Consider the following 23707-nt stretch of genomic DNA (forward strand, 5'->3'; position numbering starts at 1 on the left):
TCCTTATTCGCACACAACTTGTGCGACAAAGAAAATAAATACCACTTACCGATGAGAGATGAATGGCTTGACAAACAGACGGCATTATTTTCTGACTAAATCTTCCGTTCGTAAACCGCAGGAACGCGGATCGCGCGTTTTCGCCTTTTACTGTGACGGCGCATGCGCGCGGCGCATGCACGCGGCGCATGCGCGCGACTGTCTCGAGAGCTTGAAAAGTGTGCGCCGTCGCTATACCTGCGCGGAGAGTCAGTAGCGCGCCAACCGTCATCGAGTGAAGTTGGTTTTCGTCCGCGCGCCAAATACTTGGCGCCAAATCGTAGCCAAAACCGCGTGCTTCCTCGTCGCACTTTTAACATATCACGCGTATTTAATTCCGTCGGTTGTACAAGCAAACTCACTCGGGGAACCCTGGTGTCGGGCGAGCTGAAAATTACCGCACATAATCATAAGTGCTAATGTAAGAGAGAACGTCGTCATGGGTACCGTGTGTTGTGCCCCGCAGGTGTAGTGCAAATCGCGCGAACGTGCAAGAAGGAGAGGGAATAGAGAAACGGTGCGCGAGAAAAGGACGAAGGTTAGAACGCGCGAGTGACCGCGCCGGCCGCTAACTTCAAGCATCTCGTCGTGGAGGAGTGCGATAGAGAAACGGAGACAGAAGTAGAGGTACGCGAAGCCGATAATGCGGAGCCGTTGCTGCCGTCTTCGACAACAGAACGTCCAGATCTGCTCGTAGTAAGTAAAATAGATATTTGTAGATATTATTCATGGAAATATTAGTTGCGTCGAATTGATAACGGTATCGTTGCATACCCTTCACAAACTTTGAATTGCAAATTTTGTTTACATTTACGTTTGTGATCATCCGCTGTGTGCAAATCGTTTTTAGATTTACATTCTGTAATAATGGCTATTTGGTTACCATATATCTATCGAATAGAAAATAATTATCAATTTTGCTTTTCTGAAAAATTAGTTTTTCATTAAATCTTCATTATTTTTTCCTTTGAATTAAAAAATGCAAAATTAAATTAAAAGCGCGAAGAGGTTAGTTTTATGATCAAATATGATATATTTTTTATGAATTATATTTCATATTTTCAATAATAACAATAAACATTATCTGTTATAATAACATAAAACCCATGAAAATATTAATGTTTTTTGGAGCAAACATTTTTCATCCATAGATAAAGAAAAATATTTAAAAAAATAATAGAATAAAATTATTGAATTTTATAAATATATATTAATACGATATAATCAAATTTAATTAATGAATTCTGCAGTAATTCTGCAAGAGTTGTATATACATACATATAAATATACTAAAAAATACATTGATAAATTATTTCAAAAGATGACTCGAAATCATCCATTTTCTTTCTGTCTCCTTTTCTCTTTTTTTACATATCTACAAAAAATATTCTGAAAAAAATTATTGCAAAGGGAAGATGGCAAATTTATCTTTCTCAGCTTTTAATAAAAATTTTTTTCAAAGAAAAACAAATCTGTAATTAACTGTATTGAACATCTTTGAAATTAACATCTCATTATCCAAAGTTAGACGAGATGGATCTTGACTTTCTTAACTCCGCTCTACGTAGATTATTTTGTATTTTCTTTTGAAGATGGTTATAACAGAATAGTTCCTTATAATAGAATAATTAATATAATAGTTAATTTTGATTGATTTAGTTTTATCGTGTATTATCGCGACGCAATTTTTATTTTACTCGAGTATTGGTTCGTCTATGTCAATTAGAGCGATTGTTGAGTAGCTAAGTACAGATTTATTGCCCTGGATATTCATGTAAGAACGAACATGCGCCAGTTCCGTTGACGTTGCTTTAAAGAGCTAAAAATAAGGCATAGAGTAGCTTAAGGCGATCAACTGTAAACTAAACAACGCATATGTATGCATATGTATTCATGAAAGAGAATTCTCTCGAAATATATACATATATGTAAAATGTTTTTTAAATGTTGACCTCTTAGCAACGACAACTTGTATCATCAATGATTTACGATGCGGAAAAAATCATTTGTAATTTATGCAAAAAGAAATAAATATATTCATGGATTAAATAAAAATATCAACAAAAATAGTTTTTTATTGTTTGTATAATTATTTGCTGAGAAAGACAGCAATTTGTTATACCAGTAAAATGGTATTTGATATATCGATTAACACATTTTCCATCAATTAGGTTTTTTATTCGTTCGTCCGCCAATTATTGAAATTGTTTCATTCGTTCTGATGAAATTCTATTCGTTGGTTAGTAACATTAGTATAGATATATGTAAAACGAGATTTCTAAATTGCACACGTGTGGGAACAGTCACGTCAGAGATCACTGATATACATATGATTCCTGATTGTTGTTTAGGTATCATTATATCATGACATAAAAAAAATACTTCGGCTGAAAACTGCATAATGTATGCGAATTTATATCAGATTGAATATTAACACATTAACATTAGACAGAGGTATTACTAGTTTAATTATGTATTATGTTTTAATGATACTTTTAATTATACATATATCTTCGAATTTATTGTATATTTTATGATTGATCAAAGAAAAGATAAAATAATATGATTTTTTCTATAAATTTCAACAATTTGTAAATGGAAATTTTATTCATTGTAAAAGTGAGATTTAAATGTAAATTGATTTTTATCGATAGAAATTTTTGCGACATCAATATTTTGCGACATCAATATGTTATATAATGTGTATGACGAAGCATTTTTAATTTTTATTTTTAAATATAATATTGTTTTATATTTTATAACATATCTTCTAATATATAAAAATATATCTTTCTAATATTCACATAATATATCATAATTATAAAATTACATGTAAATTATTATTCATATAAATTAAAGACTAATTATATTGTGAAACATATAATAGTGGAAATACAAGATGAGTTTTAGAACAACATTTGATACGCAGTCGAGATATTGATTTTTGCAACATATCCATTGTTAATTGGTCAATTTCGCAATCAACAGCAATATATTTACGTAGAATGAGAAAGAGAGAGAAAGGGAGAAAAAGGGAGAGAAAGAGAAACGTGTTTGGTGATGTTAATTCAGTTTATAGTTTTCGAGTGCAATTAATTTCTCTATTCCTTCTTGCCACAAGAATAAATCTATTTCCAAAATGTCGTTCATTGAAATGCATGAGATATTACGATGGCGAATTTGCGCGCATTCGATTCTGCAAACTCTAATGAGTGCTGTTGACTGTTCGCTCTTGAAGGTGCGAAATAAAATCAATTTGATTTTTTCTTCGTTTCGGGATTTGATTTGTCGGAGAGATAAATGGAGATTTAATGGAGTATTTTGTAGGTAAAAATTTTCCATTGGAATCGCAGCGCGATTTCAATAAAGATGGTTTTATTGATGGAAATTTTTCACGAGAACTGAGATAATTCAATTTTTTCATTTTTCACTAATTTATCTCTCATCAAATAAATTTTTTTATTTTCTAATTTTCGTTGATATAATTATAATGTTATGTAAGGAAGTAGTAAGATAATTGGAATAAAATAGCCGATATTGTTTTTCTGCGAAAAATTTATTCTACAATTTTAATATTTGACGTAACAATTCTAATTCTTACTAGTAACGTAACAATTCTAATTATAGTAATGCATTTTATTATTTAAAAGAGATCGCACTTCGAGAATCCTTAAAAGCTCGACGAAAACTTAGAATTGCATATTACATTATGTAATAACCCTTGACGCGATGATAGTTAAATTAAAGGAATTTCTATTATCGCATACTACATCAGTATTTCGCTTGTAACCTTTATAATGTTTTTTCATAGATAAAATTTTTTATAAAAAAACGATAATAAAAAACGATAATATATAAATTATTAAATAAATTTGACTTACATTTTGTGCAGATGACTTACATTTGATTCAAAATTTGCATAAAATAATTTTACGATTTAAAAATTCAATATGTGTTATTGTATAAACTAAATATAAATTATTCATTCTGTATAAATCAATAGATTTGTAGTACAATAATACATATACATACTAATATATGTTTCAACGGAATTATTAGTTTTAGTAATTCTCGTTTATTAATATCTACATATTAATAGCTGATCCAGAAGATATAATTTATGATATTAAATTGTAGTGCAACATTTATCTCATATAGAGAGATATATTAGAGAATATAATTTCAGAGAAACTTTGAATTTAAAGTCAAATATAGAATAATATCCATTAATATCCATTAATTATCTGTTAATAGTTAATATCTATACATATAATATTATTCACAATACTGTTGAATCGTTTTGCTCTCAGCTTTAATTGCATACTATAATTATTCGAATATTTCATAGTAATGATACACGCGCGAGCCTCACGTGAATTCATTCTTCCACATCTCATAAATAAAGTGGCGCACGTGACTGCATGGTTCCCATCAAGCAATTATGCCTGTAACTTTTCCCTGACGTACTCATTTATCACCCGTACTTTCCGCACAAACGATTAACGAATGAGAAAATGCTTGACATGCGATTAACCTTCGGGCATCAAAATGTAAAGTGTTTCCACGATTATTTGCCGTTTTTTCAAGTCGCCAAATACTGCTTCGGTCGATTATTGTCGGTCGAGAATTGCAAGCAGGAAGCGCATCTTTTGCGAGTTCTTAAACGATATTAGAAAGTTTAAGGAGAAACGTCTGACTCATCTGTGCCCGCGTTCTCTTCTTACTTATCTCGGAACGAAATGTCTAAACGCTGGCTAAAAGATAGAGAGAAAGACATTCGAAACATCCTTACTCTGGAGGACAAATTATTTCTGCCGCGAGCATTCTCGTTGCTTGAAACGGTTCAAAGCTTTGTAGCGATTAATCGAATAATAAATTCCAGAGCTGCAGAATTTACAATGTAATTTCACTTTGTTATTTAATACTAAAGTACTACTGAAATTACATCCCTAAAATGAGATCTGTGTCAAGTGAGTTTCATGTATTCCAAACAATAATTACAAAACACTAAACCCTTAGAACAAATTTTATAGCTTATTTCTGAGGAAGTTTTTGTTTTTAAAAAACATTCTTTACTGATATAATTTGGCGCTCATAATTAAATTAAAAAAGAAATTAATATATGAATATACAAAGTAGGATAGAAACCAACATATTTGTATTTAAAATTAATTTAATATTACATTTCGTTAAAAATTCCCTTTAATATACATTTTCAAATTATTTTAATTTTTTTTGTTACACCTAAAAAATAATGCGACTGCTTTAAAAATTATATAACATATCTAACCGAAATTGAAGGCAGAGAAGTGACAAGAGTGTGATCAAGATAAATTACGATAAAAAAATATATTCAAAATTTGTCGATTTTTATTAATCGATATTAATCAGTTATGTTTATATGAAAAACACAAAAATTGATAAAAGAATACAGGAATATAATTGCATTATATATTTAAGTTTCTCCTCACATTTTGTCCTAGACAATTCTCTTTTCAATAGTGAATTTTTATAATGTGAAAATCGCAGTGCGAATATAAAAGTCTTGAAATATATTCGATGTGCCAAACGAACCTATAAGAATGACTCAGACAATTTTAGAGGAAGCTTGAGTCATGATTTATGATTCGCGCTTCTGCTTGAAGATTGTGGCCGTCAGATTTACCTTGCTTTTTATTTTTTCAAACGCTTGACCTGTTATTGCTGCTGATTATTCATTTTAAAGCAACAGCGTGCAGATACGTGGACTGTTAAACGTACAAAGCGTCTAGATAGCACTCACGATACGAGCTCCCGGTCGATACGAGCAAAAGGAGACACCTGCAATCCAGCGTTCTCGCGATAACAATGAGCCAACGGAAAAAATAATATGCGAGATAACGTTGACTTTTTATTCTGAGTCACGACAGTGGCGGAATGGAACTGTAGATCCGAAGCAACGCGAGCATGCAAAATTGCGTTAACGGAGGAAATGCATCCACGCTGCATGCTAAGCACTTCCGGCGCGGCAGATTTTTATCTTTTCTCTCGTTTTATTCTCTTTAAGAGAATAATCTCTGTAACTGAATTTTCAGATTAGCACAATGTGTACAGGCTGTCCCATTTTTTTTCACACTGTCTTCATTTAAAGTAAAAGGCAGTTTTGTCTGAATAACGAATGCTGGGAGACAGCAGTATTGAGTTTTAAGCGATTGAATATATTTAAGGAATTCCATCATTTTATTTTATAAATAACTTTATAAATAAGCTTCATATCTATAAATAAGATAGAAATACAAATATGAAATCTTATTTTTTAATTAATTGTAATTAAGTTGCAATAAATTTGATTTATAATAAACTTATAATAAACTTTTAATAATTTATGATAAACTTTGATTTATAATAAATTTATAAAAACTGTAATTTAATAAGATAAATCTAAAACATTTCTCTCAATATATTTAGCCGATAGATTCAATTTTAAAATATTGCTTATCATTAAACACGATAATACATAAGTGTTACGGTCATCTTCAAATATAATTTCGAAAAAATAATAAAAAATTATCAACATTGTGAACCAGAAGATAATTATCTGTATTTCAACATCAACATTCCAAGATTGTCGATCACACGGTAATCATAATATATCAACGCATGATCGTAGTAATTTGCGTTTCTACGATTTGAATTTACAATGAGCGTCGTAGGAAAATCCACGTTCTCAGCTGGATTGATTGCCAATCGATTTGCATATTGCATCAATGCGAGGGAAACGATCTTTTTTGCACGGTTTACTTTTTGTCGAATTATTCTGTACATCGAGAGATATTCCAGTCGAAATGGCCGAAAGGACCGAAATCTTACGGTATCCGAATGCGTGCGTGTGCGTTCGTATGTGCGAGCACACGCGAGAATGTCCCGTTTTAATCTCCCGTTGATGAATATCTCTCTCTTGTAGTATGTCGGGACATCGCCTGTATATTTTGGTCGATTCCGAGAGGATATTACGCGGTTGAATTTTTGTTTGCTTTTTTTCGTTCATGATTTTTATATCGTCTAGCCCGGTGCTGTTTTTGCGAAACGAAACGAACATGGCCCTGCTACATGGTCATGTTGATATTACCGCGATGTGAATTTATTGAAAATGTCCAGCATCGCGTAGAAAATCGAAACCGCTATCGTCGAGAAACTCGAACACTGGAATTGTAGAATGTTTTATGATACGATGCTGACCCAAAGTTTCTCGGTTGATACAGAGTTGATCCTTGTTAAATTTATTAGATGTTCTCATTTTCCGCTACTTTTTAGATTTCCAATTTTAACATTATTATATAATAAAGAATATTGTCTGCAAAAATTGTGCATATTGAAGCGTAAGAAAATATGTTTAAAATTATAAAAAATCAGTTTTCTTTATGTATTTTATTTTGCCAAGTCTCGTTAGACTTGTACATCAGATAATTAAATCTCATTTTAAAAATATCCCGTAGAGAATAGATAATTTCACAATTCTAGATATTTAAAAAAAAAAAATCTTTTTTTAATTCTTACGTTACCCGATGACTTTTTAAATATCCTGTTTACAATAAAGAATAGGAATAGATCTCAGGAATAGATTTAACCTTTCTACAGAAATTAATTATAAACTCATTCATTTACAATCGCAAATACTTTATGAGCGATATTTCTTGTGAGACGTGAACAGTGATAAGAGATGCTGCTCACAACAATTGTAAAAACGAAACACCTCGTATAGCAGATGACTCGTCAGTACGATGCAATGCGTGGAATGTACGTCGTCTTTCACGAAACTGTTTCTTCTGCGTTGTTGAGAAGCACAAGCATGCGACGTTTATTTCACGACATGCTCGTCGTGATCTGTTTTCTCTTAGAAAAATAACTGCTATCCGGTATATTACGGATTTATTTATAAATGTCTAAAATGAAAATAGAAAATAGAAAATGCGCTAAAAAATAAATGGTCTTTAACGCTCGCCTACTTATAATAAAAATATAATATTTTTATTAATTGATTATAATATTTTTATTATTTTGATTTTTATTATTTTTATTATTATTTATTGGTTATAATATTTTTATTATTTTTTATTAATTAATTGCAATATTTATTATTAATTTCGTGTAATTTTTAACGCTTTCTTCGGTTTTAAGTTTTTATCTTTATATCAAGCCGCTGATCTCAAAATCAATTTACGCCCGGGATCTCTACTTTAATCGCTTCACGAAGTAAAATAGTGCGCCGATCATAGATATTAACCTATTTTTAAGGTCTCGCCTAAAGGTAAGACTCTGATAACTCAATAAATCAAAAAATTCATCTAAAGATGTTTCCTTGTCGCTTTCTTCCTCTTTCTCTCTGTCTCTTTCACACCTTGTCGCGATGTTCTCAGCCTATTTTCTCTTGAGTGCCTTCGCGTACTTCCACGTCACGCGTGACACTCTACGCAAGCACACGCAACGCAAGCGCTATTATGATTTTTAATTCGTGTTCTCTTGTAAAATCGAATCTCCCGATGCTTGGTGCGCATCATGTGAAACGAAAATGTAATAATTCGCGGATCGTGGGAGTTTGTTTGCAATTTATGCAAATGAAATTATGAGGAAGACAACGTTCATAAGATAATAATGATCGTTGATAACGATGATTAATGCATGAATCCTTAACTTTATGAATATTCCTTTATTGCTCTTGGTGTAGTCAGCTTTTCTAAGCCGGATATTAAAATGTCATTAAATTATATCTATCGACATCGTTGCATCTTCGTATATAAGTATATACGAGAAAAAATTTGCAAAAATTTATGATAATTTATCTTAAGAAAATTATGAAAAATTATTTATTTATTTATGAAAATTATAAAAATATTATGAAAATTTATTTTTAAGAATCTTTGATGTATTGAATATGTGTGCGTAATATGTAGTTGGGAGTATCGACAATCATGAATCGCTATCTAAAATTCTCTCGAAGGCATTTGTTATGTGTTTTCATCCGAGTGATATTATTTTTACGTCTGTTGTTCCAACGTGTGCTTTCTCGATGTCATTGTTTGTAATGCCGGGCACAATGAGTCATTTCATTTTACAATCATACAGACGGAGGCTGTCTCGTTGAAGAGATGACGTGAGGGGAGGGAGCGGGCGTCGGAATTAATGCTTATTGCGACGATACGTACACATACAGGCATACACAGTATACGCCGTATGTCTGATTGAGCTCGAAACCAATTTCGAACCAATCAAAGTTTGTGAGGTCGTTGACGACGTATGTATGTTGTATTTACGGTACGTAAGGGACATGGAAATACGGCCAATTGTGGTTACAGCGCGCCGACTTGATCGCATCCGGGAATGGAAGCCTTGCAAATTGGAGCAACTTTTGCTATTATATGGAGCAGCTACGTCTTCGATCGTTCCTGTTTCCCATATAACACTGATAATCCGGGCAAGCTTAAACAGCGGCAAACCCTTCCAAATTTAATTTTTCCAAAGAGATTATAACAATGATATTAATTGTTTAATCATAATTAATTAATTATTTTATCAATTAGAAAAATTATTAGTTGTAAAAACCACTCTATAAACATATCTTATATGTTTGACGATGAGCAATAATATTTGCAAAAATAGAAATTGGATTTTAGGATATTAATAGATATATTAGATTTTAGAATAATTATTTTTATTATTTAAAATGGATTATTTTTATTATTTAAAATTTTTGTAAAACTGAATTATATTCGTTAAGTTTGAAAATTCTGGATATATATTTGATAAAGTTTTTATTTTAAATGAGTAGATGAGAAGTTTAGTGCTCGAAAGAGGCCGATTTGCTCCATCGATTTTAGCATTTTATACATATATTTTAAAGCACACACATGTGCAAACATTATAGTTTTATAGAGTGTAGCTTTCACGTGCGACTGTACAAAATATTCAAAAGAAAAATTCTGCTTCCTGGCTGCGGACCAAGGGCGGATATGAATTATTAACGAGCGAAATATCGAAGCGAACGATCGAAGACGTATATTTCGATAAATAATTTTGCGGTTGTTCTCGCTTGCCTGAAACGTTGAAAAATATAATGAACAATAATTCTTTGACATTGACAGTTATCTAGCCTTGTATGGCAAAGTCACATACAACGATATTGCCGTCTGATAATCAATGACATTCGAGTTAATGTGTCATGGATCGTCATTGTAAGAAGTCGACAGTCAATATACGACGTAATAATCGATCTCGTTTTACAAAATAAATATAATGCGCTTTGTAAAAATATATATTTTAATATTTAATTATTACATTACGATCTTTATACATTACGATTGTTTAATGGCTCTCTCTTATCAATCATCTAGTATCAATTATTGCAATTTGAGTAAAACATATTGGTCGGAAGATCGATCGGAGCGCTAATCTATAATGCATTAAACACTTTATGTGGGCGGGTGAGCTTATAAATAATTTCATCGAAGCAGCGAAGATATAGATATACATATAACGGGTCGTGAAATATTGACGGAACAAATTCTGCCTGTTGAACTGACGTTATAGACTGGAGATTGCGGGAACTTGGATTTATACTAATTCCGCGTTGACTCAATATTCACAATATTGCCTATCTATAATATAATATAGATCAAACTTTAGAGTAGGAAAGAAAAAAGAGACGCAGCTAACAAATCGGTGATCTAGAATCGATTAATTCAAATTTTCGATTCAGTAGGCGACGATTATTCACATGAATGATGCAGTGGAAGAAAAGAGAGAGCGGTCGAAATATTTCAACGGAATGCATAATGAGTTCAAATAAAGATTTAAATGAAATTCGTAAATTTCAAGATCACTAATTTTTATCTCGCAAACACCAATAATCGCTTAAATATTCAGGCATCCGCTTAATGGCTGGCACTTAATACACTAGTTACTCATTTGACAAGTTTAATGATCGTCTTAAAATGATAACAGACTTGGCGGACGAAATTTACATTTATAACGGGCTACGGAAAATGATCATTTATAGCGAGACATTAGCGTTAAATGTAATTTTGTCGCGCTTTTTCCCTTGCGACATAATGCGTCATTCGTAACATTAAGCTATTCTTGCAAGGGCACAGCTGGGTGTAAAATCGTGATCCGCAAAAAGTCCTACAGGCTGTGATTGTAGGAGAGATAATAAGAACAATGTGTTTGTTATTGATGTTAATGTATAAATACTTGCAGCTTTATTTACTGCACCTGCTTATTTACTTAATGTTGTACAGAGAGAGAGAGAGAGAGAGAGAGAGATCTACAGAGAGATTTCTACTTTTTCTTGCATGCTCTTTATAACGTGCTTATAATTATAATTTGCTTGTGTTTTTGTATAATTTGCTTGTATTTCTGTGGTTTTGTGTACTTCTGTGTTTTTAAAATTTCTCGATTTATCCCCATTTCTATCTTTCTTCTGTAAATACTTAAAACACTTTCTAACTTGGCTTTTCTATGTAAATTACATATAGACTTTCGCAAGTGCATTATAAAAGAGATATTTCTTATAATTCTCTAATTCAATTGATTTAATATAAGAAGAGAGAATAAATCAAGATTTTCATGGGAAATTTCAATAAATGATTTATTTTCTCTTTTTATTTTAAATCAATTGGATTGAGAATTATAAGAGAAATATCCCTTTCATAGTAAATGCACTTGCGAAAGTCTATTCATTTCAAAGATATTCGTCATCAATGTGCATATATTGATTCATGTGTGCATGAACGTTCTTTATTATTTTCTCTCTCTTTGTCTCTCTTTTTTTCTCTTTCATACATGCGATGTTAATCGAAGCGATGAATCAATATACGTGCATACGTGATTAAATATATCGCCTTTACATAGCGAGAAGGCCGCAACCTTTCACGTTGGAATAAGGTGGCGCGAGATCATTGTCATGCCCTCTCGCATAATGATATGTATCGAACCTTGTGTGTTTCTCTCCGTTTGCATCATCGTCATTCCAGTAAATAACATCTGCACCACGCGGACAAAGAGTAACGAGTAGTAGTCGCGACTTGTGTAATGGCATTAAATGTCAGGTCAAGAGACTGGCGAGGAGAGCCGGTCGAGCCTATGCGAGTGCAGCCTCTCCGTCTGCTTTATTTCTAATTTAGCATACCTGTGCGAACGTGGCGCACCTATTCGCCATCATTCTCCATGAGAGCACCTGCACCTGATCGGTACAATTCGAATTATGTTCATCTGGGGGAGCTTTTATCGCGCGGTCAAAAAAAATTTTGCGAAATATGCCGTGGGAATCTTTGTTCAGTTTCTCGTTTATCCACAGCATACAGAGATATTACGAGAGGAGTAGAAATTTAAATTAATTAAATTAATTAGGAATCAACTTAAAGAGGAATTCGACGGATATTTATTTAAGCCGCAGGAAATTCTTAAAAATAATAGAAAATTTTAAAAATAATAGATTTTTTTATTATAAAAGTTGACAAAAAATTTCAATTCAACTATCTATTTATATAAAAGATATAAATTATTGAAATTTATTATAACGGTAAACATTGCATACAGTTAGAATGTATATCACTCGATGCAGGTTAACGTTTTTTTTTATTATTTCGATTAAGCTGCTGAGATTGAAATTGCTCTTGGCTACATTTTTTTAGTAATCATTTTTTTTCCAATAATTTTTCATGATTTTTTGTATCATACAATTAAAATCATGATAGAATTATTATAAGAAATTTAATATAACACATAATATTTACAATTTTAAAATCAAATTATATTCTATAAAGCAAATCTTTTACTTTAACTCATAAATTAATTATTAAACTTATATTTTAAAAAATAAAAGTGCTTTGCGCAATATCAAATTCATGAATCTTGAAATGTTATATTTAATAAGTTTTGATGTAGCTGATCCATATAATTTTTTTATCATCTTTAGGAAATATTTAATATATAAAAGAACATATCTAATTAAAAATAGAAACAAATTAAAATTAACTTTAAAAATATCTTTAACAAGTATGATTTATAGCTTATAATTAATTTGTTTTTTGTTTTATGTCACTTGCAGGATTAGATGAACTGAATTTTAAAAATCAATAAAAGTTAAAATTAAATTTACTTGCCTTTTTTTAAAAATATTAATTCAATGTTATAACAAGTGATATAGTTTTATTGTCCACGAAAAATAACAGGTTATACTGAATATTTATGTAATATATGTGAAATTTTTTTTGAAATATGTTTTCGTAAAAACAATTAATTTTAACTTTGTTTAGTGTGCGAGCATTTTATGCACATAGAAACAAACGTAATTGATTTTCTCTCCAAAGAAAAACAAAGATAATTAAAGCACTCTTGTATATAACTGATATTTTTTACTGCGCGCAAAACAGTCGAAAAGCTAATTGAGATATCGGACAAAATGTAGGAGGTAAATTGTGATGTTAACTACAATTATACAGAGATATCACAATACATATTCCATTAGCAATATGTTATCCTTTCAACCTTTAACTCTATAGCTTATTGTTCAGAGCGCAGTAAATATTTCTATCATGTATGTAAAAATAATTTTATGGATAAAATATAACAAATATTTTATGTGACTTTTAATTTATCGAAAATACTGCGCAACATTTTTGCATATATGTAGTTTTACAAAAAATGTATATTGTTAAACAGAAAACTTGAAAGTCTAAAACTATATTATATCTAATTATTTTCAATGTAAGATTATTAATAATAAAATAATATCTTTTTTAATTTTCTTTATCAAATCTCTATTTTTTTTTTATTAAAAGGCTCCTAAAGAATTTAATAGATGTAAAGACTTAAAAGACGTAAAAGTTAAAAGGATTCCTTGCGGTGCAACATGTATACGGAGAATGCAAGCTTAGATTTTACATCACCGTAAACCCATATTTTCGTTATATTTTTGCTTGATATACGTTCAAAAGAGGAATTTTCTATAGGATGCAGTTTCCATGGAAGATTGCATGAGAAACGATTGCATATCTTATTTCTTATATGCAATTTCTTTCTTTTACGTCACATAAATTTTAACTTTTCTTTCGTGAACAAAGGGAATCATTTACATGCTATCTCGTATATACGTAAGTATTATCACTATTAACTCAAGTTATACAAATATATACACAATAAGAGAATCATAATAAGTTACATACATCTATAAATACATAGATTACGATGCGTCTTTCTCTCTCTTTTCATCCTATATTTTATCTCATTGATTTTATATAAAATTACCAATAATGTATATCGAAGATTTATTAATAAAGATACACGCGATACACGTAAAACGAGCTCTCTCGTTGTTACGATATTTACCTAAGCAGGTTTATGTTATAACGTAATATTAGTTTGTTAGTATTAATTAAATTTTCTCATACACATAATCCCATTCGCAAAACAGCTGGAGCAATAAGGTTACGCAAGTTGTTTCCCGGATTTCTTCACTTGAGAACGTCACTTTTAATTTAATAAAAATTCTCTCTGCATAATAACAAAACGGCGAGCTCGGAATGTCTTTAGAATTATTTCTCGCCATTAGAAATTCTTGCTTTTCATGCATTTTCCTCGTCTTGTGATGCCGGTTAATTAAAAACATTTTATGTAAAATTATAATTGCACTTAACTAAAGCGAGAATTTTCTCAATTTTCAAATGAAATTCTTCCTCTTCTCGACTTCAATATTGATGCAGATGGGAGTTGCAGCGCCTTTGGGAGTATCGAGAACGGTTAGGAACGTCCTTTTCTTGAAAATTGCGAAGCACATATATTTTATTTAAAGCTAGACTGATATATGCTCCGTTTTTGAGAAAAGACTGCAAATGTTTTTACTCAAGGAATATTAATTTTAGAAATTTATAAAAATAATTCTCAGTATTTTTTTATATTATTTATTGCATTATCTAAAATTTCATTTTTAATATTGCTAATAATAATAATTTTACAAAAAATATTAAATAAAATTATATTTTTAAAGAGTGTATTATAAATTACTTTATATGATTATCTTAAATAATGTTGCTTTTTAATAAGTAAATAACATTTACTTCGAAAAGTTTTAGTTTATAAAAATGGATAATTTTATACAATATCAATATTTTTTTATCATATTGCGAAAAAAATCTTGAGAATATAGCGCATTCTTTTCTACACATGAATCCTTTCTTGAGTTAATTATAGATATGTACATATGGGTCATGCGAGAGAGAATCCTTTCTTTCCTGGTAGTGTTCCCATTTCCGGTTTTCTTGAAATTTTTACAAACTGACATTAGTTCTTTTAGAAGCTTTGGTATGAATCAATACCAAATTTCCGGTGTAATACATGTACCTGTGTAAAATTATAAGTAACTAAAGAGAAAGTAGAAACGATTTTTATTCTGTAAAATTATTGTCACATGATATCTTTGAATTTTCTCGAGAAAATGTTTAGTTTGCGTGACTTTTTTTAGTTTTGTAATTTTTTCGATCGCGTGAATATTGCTGTTATTTAATATGTCAAATACATAGAAGAGTTGTAAACAGGATTATCCGCTTAAAATCTTATTTTCACTGTTGCCAATTTATTGAGAAGTCTGAGTCATCTAGAAAGTCATTGCACTTACCTGACTTTACTTTGTGAGATTTCGCTACTCGGGAGCACAAATGTCAGAACTGCTATGATAAGGCAATGTAATAAACTGCTTTTATGTTTCTGACGATTGGATTACTTTACAAACTGCAACGACTCAGTCAACTTTAATTAATATCGTATCTGATTGCATTATAAATAATATCAGATTTCATTGAATATTAATTAGCGTGTAATTCTTTTTCAAAACATTACAATATAATTCAAGCAATCTGATTCTTTATTAATACATACGTACAATATATATTGTTACAAATTATCGTACTAGAAATATTTTTCTATCCTTAATTTTCGATTTTTAATATATATGGATTTTATTATGTTTTTTTTTTATATAAATGCATATTGTGCAAGATGAACGACTAGTTATTCATGTTTATCATCCGTGTTCGATTTTTGCGTTGTTGATCGGTTTGAAAGCGACTGGCAAGTCGCCGTGGCACACATTACGTGTTATGGCCGTACGTGTTAAGGAGAAGCCGGAAGCGTCTATTTTCAATCGCGCGTCAACCACGTCCGGCAATTCTCTATATTAGTCTATACTATTTGAAAGATTCCGTCGTGATTTGTCACGTGAATATATATACGCGCGCGCGCGCCCTATTAAATCAAACACATTGAAGTGGACGGTTATCTCCCTCGCAGATTAACACAATAACGTCGCTAGATAATCCTCTTATTAGGGCGCCAATTTGGTACTCGCTACCATGAGGCGATGGTTGTCGTTAGATCAAAAGTATTAAAACGTAACAAGCATTCAATTACTGGTACAACTTAATATTATATAATAATGTAATTTATAATATTAATATATTTTATTTAACAAGAGAAAGAAAGATATATTTAAATGGCATTAAACATTATTTTTTGTACTAATACAAATATTATTAATTAATATAACACACAATATTACGAATTAAAATTACATGGAGTTTTATAAGAATTATTAACAATAAAATACAGCCTAAAATTATTAAAATATTTTACCTACATTAGTTTCTTGTTATATTAATATAATAATTGCAATAAGAAAAAAATATTGAAGTATTTTAAATATATCATCAGAAAGCATGTATTTTACAGCATTTCAATTTAATATAAAAATTGCTCTAGATTTTTAAGAATTATATATTTATTGTTTTATAATCGAAATATTATACATATATTACAGTCTTCAAATGTTCGATATATTGTTGAATCAAAGAAAGGAACTAAGCATTCACTTTAGCGAGTAGGTCAAAGAAATAGCTAATTTCCATCATATCAAGCACCACTGACTGCGCGTCTCACGTTTCTCTGTAAAAAGAAGTTGCAATTGACAAGATCCCGTTACTAATTACGTCATCGGTATCACTGGCCGTTATTATTGCCTTTGTCATATTATGATTGTTCGGTTTAATTGCAACGTGGAGAAATGAAATCGCACGACGAGATCGGCTTGGTCAACCGCAGTTGAGCACTTGTACAATTCAATATGTCGTCACAACGAAATGTTTTGCAATTTGTCGGAGTATATTGCCGCAGAGGCGCAATCATAACTAGGTATTATCATTTCGTTCAAAAAATCTCTATTAATACCATTGAAATAAATTCTTAAAGCAAGGTTTTTTGTTTGGCAAAGTGAAAGAATTCGTATTTCAGACGAGAAAATATGTTCCACCTTTTTTGCGAATTTCTTATTATATGATTAACCGCAATTTTTGATACTAAATTTTAAAGCGATACTTTTATAGCATATTCAATATAGATTTATATATTATGCTATAAGTTGAATATTTTTTTTATAATAAATTTTTATTTATTATAAAAAAATAATAAATTTTTATTTATAATAAATTATTATACATATATTTTTACCGAATAGCATGTGTAATGGAATACGCGTTATACGAGGTATATTATTTTCGCACACTGAAAAAAAGGCTTGGTTATAATAATCCAAACTTGATAAATGTTACCCACCGCTGTGGTGAAATAGTTTCAATTAAACGTATAGGTGATTAAGACGAAATTATTTAATTATTTTTAATACTTAGTGAACTCAATTAAACGTAAAATATTTATAACTATTTTTGGAAAATGTTTATAACTATTACTAAATATTTTGTTATTATTATCATACTTGATGATAGAAACTAAATATTTCAAAAAATGCATTACTAAATGCATCTCATAGATTTACCCAGAATTTTTTTTTTCAGTGCACATTAAGTACGGACGTTTTTTTGCAAAAGCAAGTATTACATAAATGATAAAACGTTTAAATATTTAAATTAAATTAGAAATAATATTGCAATATTCAGTGTGTACTAACATATTCTCTTTATTGTACGTAGAAAAATTGACGTGAATTTTTTTGAAAGCTTCATCTCTTCGTATTATACGTAACTATAAATAATATATAAGAAGGTTATAACACATAAAATTGATATTTAACATCTCTAAAAAATAGTGCACGATTGCAGCGAGCTGATATGAAAAAAATATGTGCGGGTATAATTACTATTGCAGCTACTACTCGTAATTGCTTTTGAAATAATTGTACTCGCACTGACCTAACTTTTTATAATTAAATTCTTTTCGCTTTTTATTTTCATTTGCTCGCAAACGTGGGAGAGAAATTCGAAATGTTTAAATTTTTTCATTTAGATACATCTGGCACAGATGTGTAATCACGTCATATTAAAATAAAAATTTTTTCTTTGGTGACCAAAAAGCTACGAATTTATGTGCCATTTTTTTCAATTAATAACGACATTTCAACAAATATATATGCGCTTTTATGAATCATGACGCGAGAGTCGTATTCGAGAATCAAGCTTTGGAAACCAAGCTTTGCTTTTCGAAAAATATTATGGATTCTATCAATTTAAATGCTGTTGTCTTAAATTATAAGCATAATATTTTAGTAACAGCATATTCATTATGCGTGCGATAATATTACATCCTATAATATTTACCTACACGATGGCTAAACTCTTGAAAAATAATTAAGCATGGACATATAATCATTATCGCAAAACTTTGTTCAACGATATTTTTTTTCGTGTTAAATTAATATTTAATTTAAAGAATGCTTTACACACAGTTTATTCGTTGCTACGCAAATATATATGTTTGAAGATTATTATTATTTATATATTATATATTATATTACATTATATTTTATTATATCTTTTTAATTATGTTTATCTATAATATCCTACAATATATTATTTACTATATTTATGCATGCATGTGTTGCAAAAAAACTACTAATGGAGATAGCATGCAAATAATTTAATTTTAATAATTTATAATTACGAAAAAAACAATAGATGCGCTTGCGCATTAATTAATTGACATAAAATTAATATCGCGGTCAGCATAACATCTGGAAACTATTTATTAAATTTCAATGAAATCATGTACTATAGATCTTGATTGCATCGTGGCCGCTGTGTGTTACGATTAATTCGACTTTCACTGCTTCGCAAAAAACGAAACCGCACTTCCGGATGGATATTGCGCATTATGCGCTTTCCTTAATCAATGCTTTCCTTTATCAATAATAGCACAATCAAAATAATTTTTTATTAATGTTATACTAGAAAACAAATTAAAAATTGATTAAAGAAGATTGCTATATTAACTTTTTGTTTACAATAAAAGTATAACACAATTTCTGAAATTTAGAAGAGATAATTAAAAATCTGGAGATCGAATAAATTTTATATTAATCTTTTTTATTTTTAATGATATATTTTTTAATTCTTTAATCAATAATATACCCAGACAGCACACATGTCCAAAAGACATCTAAAAGATGACTTAAAGATGTCTTAAAGTCCTCTAGACGTCTTTAAGACATCTTTTGGCCTTTTTGTGCTGTCTGGGTATCTTGGCTTTTATATAAGAAAAATAATTATATTAAATAAATAATTATTATATTAAATAAATAATTATATTAAATAATTATATTAAATAAATAATTATTATCACAATTAGATTAATAAATATGTCTGATTTATATACATATATATATATATATATATATATATATATATATATATATATAATATACATACATAACAATAATATGAATTAATAGTAACTAATATTATAATTTAAAGTTGTGAGAAAATTTCTCTGAGTATTCAAATGCTCTCTATAAGAGCAGATATAAGCATGATTTATGATGCTGACATTCAACACTCTTGCTCAGCACGAATTCTAATTGTCGGTTGTTCTTTAAATATCCAGTGGGCGGATACGCCGGTGTAGCAATAAACATGAATGTCTAGCATTATAGAGCAAAGGGTATCTAGCGATAATAACGAGGCACGCCACGATTAATCGCGCGATTCAGCTCCGCGGAAACATCCTGGGAACATTTTCCACGGAGCGACTGTCGACGTGACGGCTTCGCGCGAACAATGCTCTCTCTCTGTACCGGTAATTCGCGGTCCCCATTGCTATTTTGCAATTTGCTTTCGCGCAACGTGAGTGACGTTACTCGCCTGTGACACAATGAACACGTCGGCCTTATGGAAGATCGTATTACAGTGTTGCTTCTAATTAACAGCAGCGCGAGAAGCGAAAGGAACGCTGGCAGAGAGAGAGAAAGAGATAGGGTACGTGCACCAGGATGTATATTCAATATTAATAAATTAGTCAAATTAAAATTTTGCATTTTAGGGATTGAATAATGAGACGTGATGGATTTTTCATTTTTTTCATATCCCATAACGTTTTATAGGAATAACAAGTATAATTTAACTCTTTATACAAAGAGGTGAAATTTGGACTGATCCATGTAAATCATATTTTAAAGATATATAAATATTAGATACAGAGATTTTTATATCTGTTATTAAAAAGCAAACATAAAATTACAGTTTGATAAAGTTTATTCTTCTCTAAAAAGATAGAAAAGGATGTGTATGTTTTATTTTTTATATAATTTCAAAACTTTAGACTTTTAATATTCAAGTTTTTTTATATTATCTGAGTGCATTAATATACATATAAAATATACATATTATAAATATATATAATATATATGTACATGATATGTGATACGTTTGAAAACATTTTCTGTTAATTAATAATTTTATATATCTCTTAAAGAGACCTTTATAGTATTGAAAGAGAAGTAATATTGTAAATGTGAAAAACAATGTGTGTGTGTGTTTACGCGCGCGCCGATCGCGATACAAGTATTTCTATTACCATAAATAAATATAAATATTAATATAAATATGTAAATATAAATATAAGTATTCTCATATTCATATTCATTATTACAAATTCATTAATATAAAGTCATTATTATAAATTCATTAATATAAATATTTATTAATATATAAATATGTAAATATTTCGCGTGTGTATATTGAAAATTCTCGTCTCACCGAAATTGTGTCAATTTCAATTCCCGAGTCATCTCAGGGACGTATGAATAAGATAGTACGTATATAGAATTTAGATGCGTCTGATTTGCATATAAAATCTGATATACTTTCTCACAGCGGAGGCAAACATTCTCGCGCGACACGGCGTGACCTAACAGGCAGCAAATAAACTAAAGGAGCATAATGGGACGTCATTGTTCAGCAACGCAAGACAAGGCCGTGACTCGTCATTGGATAATTGGACACTCGTATTCGTATACTCGTACCCGTATTTGCGCATTGGTGCTACCGATGCAAGGATCATCGTGACACGATGGCTCTACGGAACAATTCAATCCTCGCGGAATGCTCAACAATAAAAACATTGAACAAATAGGAGAGTAATTTTAAAAAATGGAACGGCCGAGATGTCATTCAGATGATTGTGCGATAGCGTATCTTTGCGATATCAGTAATTATCTGATAACGTGACGTCATTCCATTGCAAGGATAAAAAAAACATATTTTTGATTGCGATTAGCTAAAGATATTTTTAGATATACAAAATATACTGTAGATAAGGTTACAATTTAAATGATTATTTGCAATTGATTATAAATATGCTATGAAATTATTATCTCATATAATCATAAAAGATTAATTTAAAAAAATTAATTAAAAATATTTATAATTATAAAAGATTAATTAAATTCAAAGAGATATGATTTGTGAAAATTGCGCGAAAATGAGAGAGAAAGAGATAAATTATACGATTTACCTCGGAGAGACACACATTCTTTTTATTCATATCCGCTTATATATCTATTATTACTCGCGTTATCTAAATTTATAACAAGATGTGATATATTAATGCATGTACCAGTTTCTCAAGTTACGAATTTTATTTAACGGAAATGTGTTTTTTTAACATGTGCAGTTGGATTCTACTTAATGAGGAAAGCAAAAGGGGCAATACGATAGACTTTCATAAACTTAGAGCACCTGTTTAAACGCGGCATTCGACCGGGAACTTTCGGAGCAGTTAGCCGATCGTTTATACTTGCAATCGAGCATTGCAGTTGAACTAACTTTAACGTGGATTTAGCGATCGAACGGAAATACGTCGGTCGAGCAAACACGACGGTAGACGGTAGACGCTTCTTCGACATTTCAGCCAATAAAGAGAGAGAGAAAAATAAATCATTACAACGTTTTAGAGAGTGATGCAATGTGTTCCTCAACTGGTGTTGCCAGACGAACCAGAAAATAGAACGATTGCCGTTTCCTCGCCTATGATCAAGGGAAAACACTCGCTATTGCCTCCACAAAAAAAGGATTCTTTGAGTGTTTAATGAAAGTTTTTTCCGCTTCCATAAACTTGATTCATTTAAAAAAGAAGATTTAAAGGAGAATGAAAAGTATGAAAAATATGATAATTTTTGCAAAATTGTGATAAAACTTAAATTTTATCCATTTTTTAAGTGAAATTTCTTTATAAAAAATGTTGCTTACAAAACAGAAAACAATTATAAAAAAGCATGTAAAGATAATTTCTACAAATTTCTCTTAAAAGTGTAATGATAAATATTTCTTTTTTGTTGTCAATCGTTATTATTTAAATAATGTCACGTAAATTAAATTATAAATTATCTTACAAGTTTAAAGATCTCTCGAACGAAAATAATACATGTGTTCAGTACTAATTATCTAACGCAGAGAAATTAATAAAGAAAAATTAATAAACACAGATAAAAATTACTATACAAACTTGTTAGAATTTCGTTTTCCTTAATATCACTGACTATTATAAAGCAATCTACTAGACTCGATATCTGCGTTCAGTTTTTCTAATTCGCATAATGATTTACAATTTTAAAACGCACTTGCAGATTAATTTGCACCGCGATGTTTCCGCGTAACCATATCCGTAAAATGTGGCGCATAATTGCTCATCAATGCAAATTCGTCGCGACTGGCGGCACAAACGCGAGTGGAAATGCGGGGACAAACAATGGAAGCCGGCCGTGAACGAATGAATCGATATCCGAGTATCGCTCCGTCATCGGTTGACATTCACGTTGTAGCATCTCGTTGTTGAGAATTCAATTGACAGCACTCGCAGGCCACTCCTGCGTACGCCGTGTGGTTTTATTTTACCGTATTTTGCAACGCGTGTTTTGCAATGCGTAGCACATCGTCGTTACGAAAATGATTCTGCATCGATTCTTGCTCGATGTCGTATCGTCAATCGATATACGATCCGCACCGATTAATAATAGAGTCTAATTACATTCAATGAATTTATATATCGGTGCTCGAGCACACGGATTCTGCAAGCTATATTTTTATTAATTTCATGTTTTTTTTCATAATTGAATTACGCGGGAAATATTCTCCCTCGAGATTTCTTCTAATTGGATTACATGGCGCATCGATTGAAATTAAAATTAATAAAGCTTTAGTTGCGTACTCGCTCTGATTTATCTCACATTTCATATCACTCGTTAAAATATACATATATTTATTTCTATTCAAATAGAAATATGTTTTTTAAATATTTTTTTTGCAGAATTTAAATAACACAATTTGCGTATATCGGATTATATTCTTGAAAGTACGCA

General features: G+C 30.3%; 1 protein-coding gene across 2 annotated transcripts in view; it reads left to right on the top strand.

Annotated features, from left to right (window-relative positions):
• The first annotated feature begins 254 nt into the window (after nt 1–254).
• LOC145969687 (uncharacterized) overlaps nt 255–23707 on the top strand; it is a 49354-nt gene continuing 25901 nt past the window's right edge. For both annotated transcript variants that reach the window (XM_083095842.1, XM_083095841.1), the window contains exon 1: nt 255–735. The gene's annotated coding sequence lies outside the window, so the exon portion shown is untranslated. The remainder of the gene's footprint in view (nt 736–23707) is intronic.

This window comes from Camponotus vicinus, unplaced genomic scaffold, assembly GCF_025532165.1.
Source record: "Camponotus vicinus isolate PSW18456_S1 unplaced genomic scaffold, iyCamVici1.0 SCAF_4, whole genome shotgun sequence".
NCBI lineage: Eukaryota > Metazoa > Arthropoda > Insecta > Hymenoptera > Formicidae > Camponotus > Camponotus vicinus.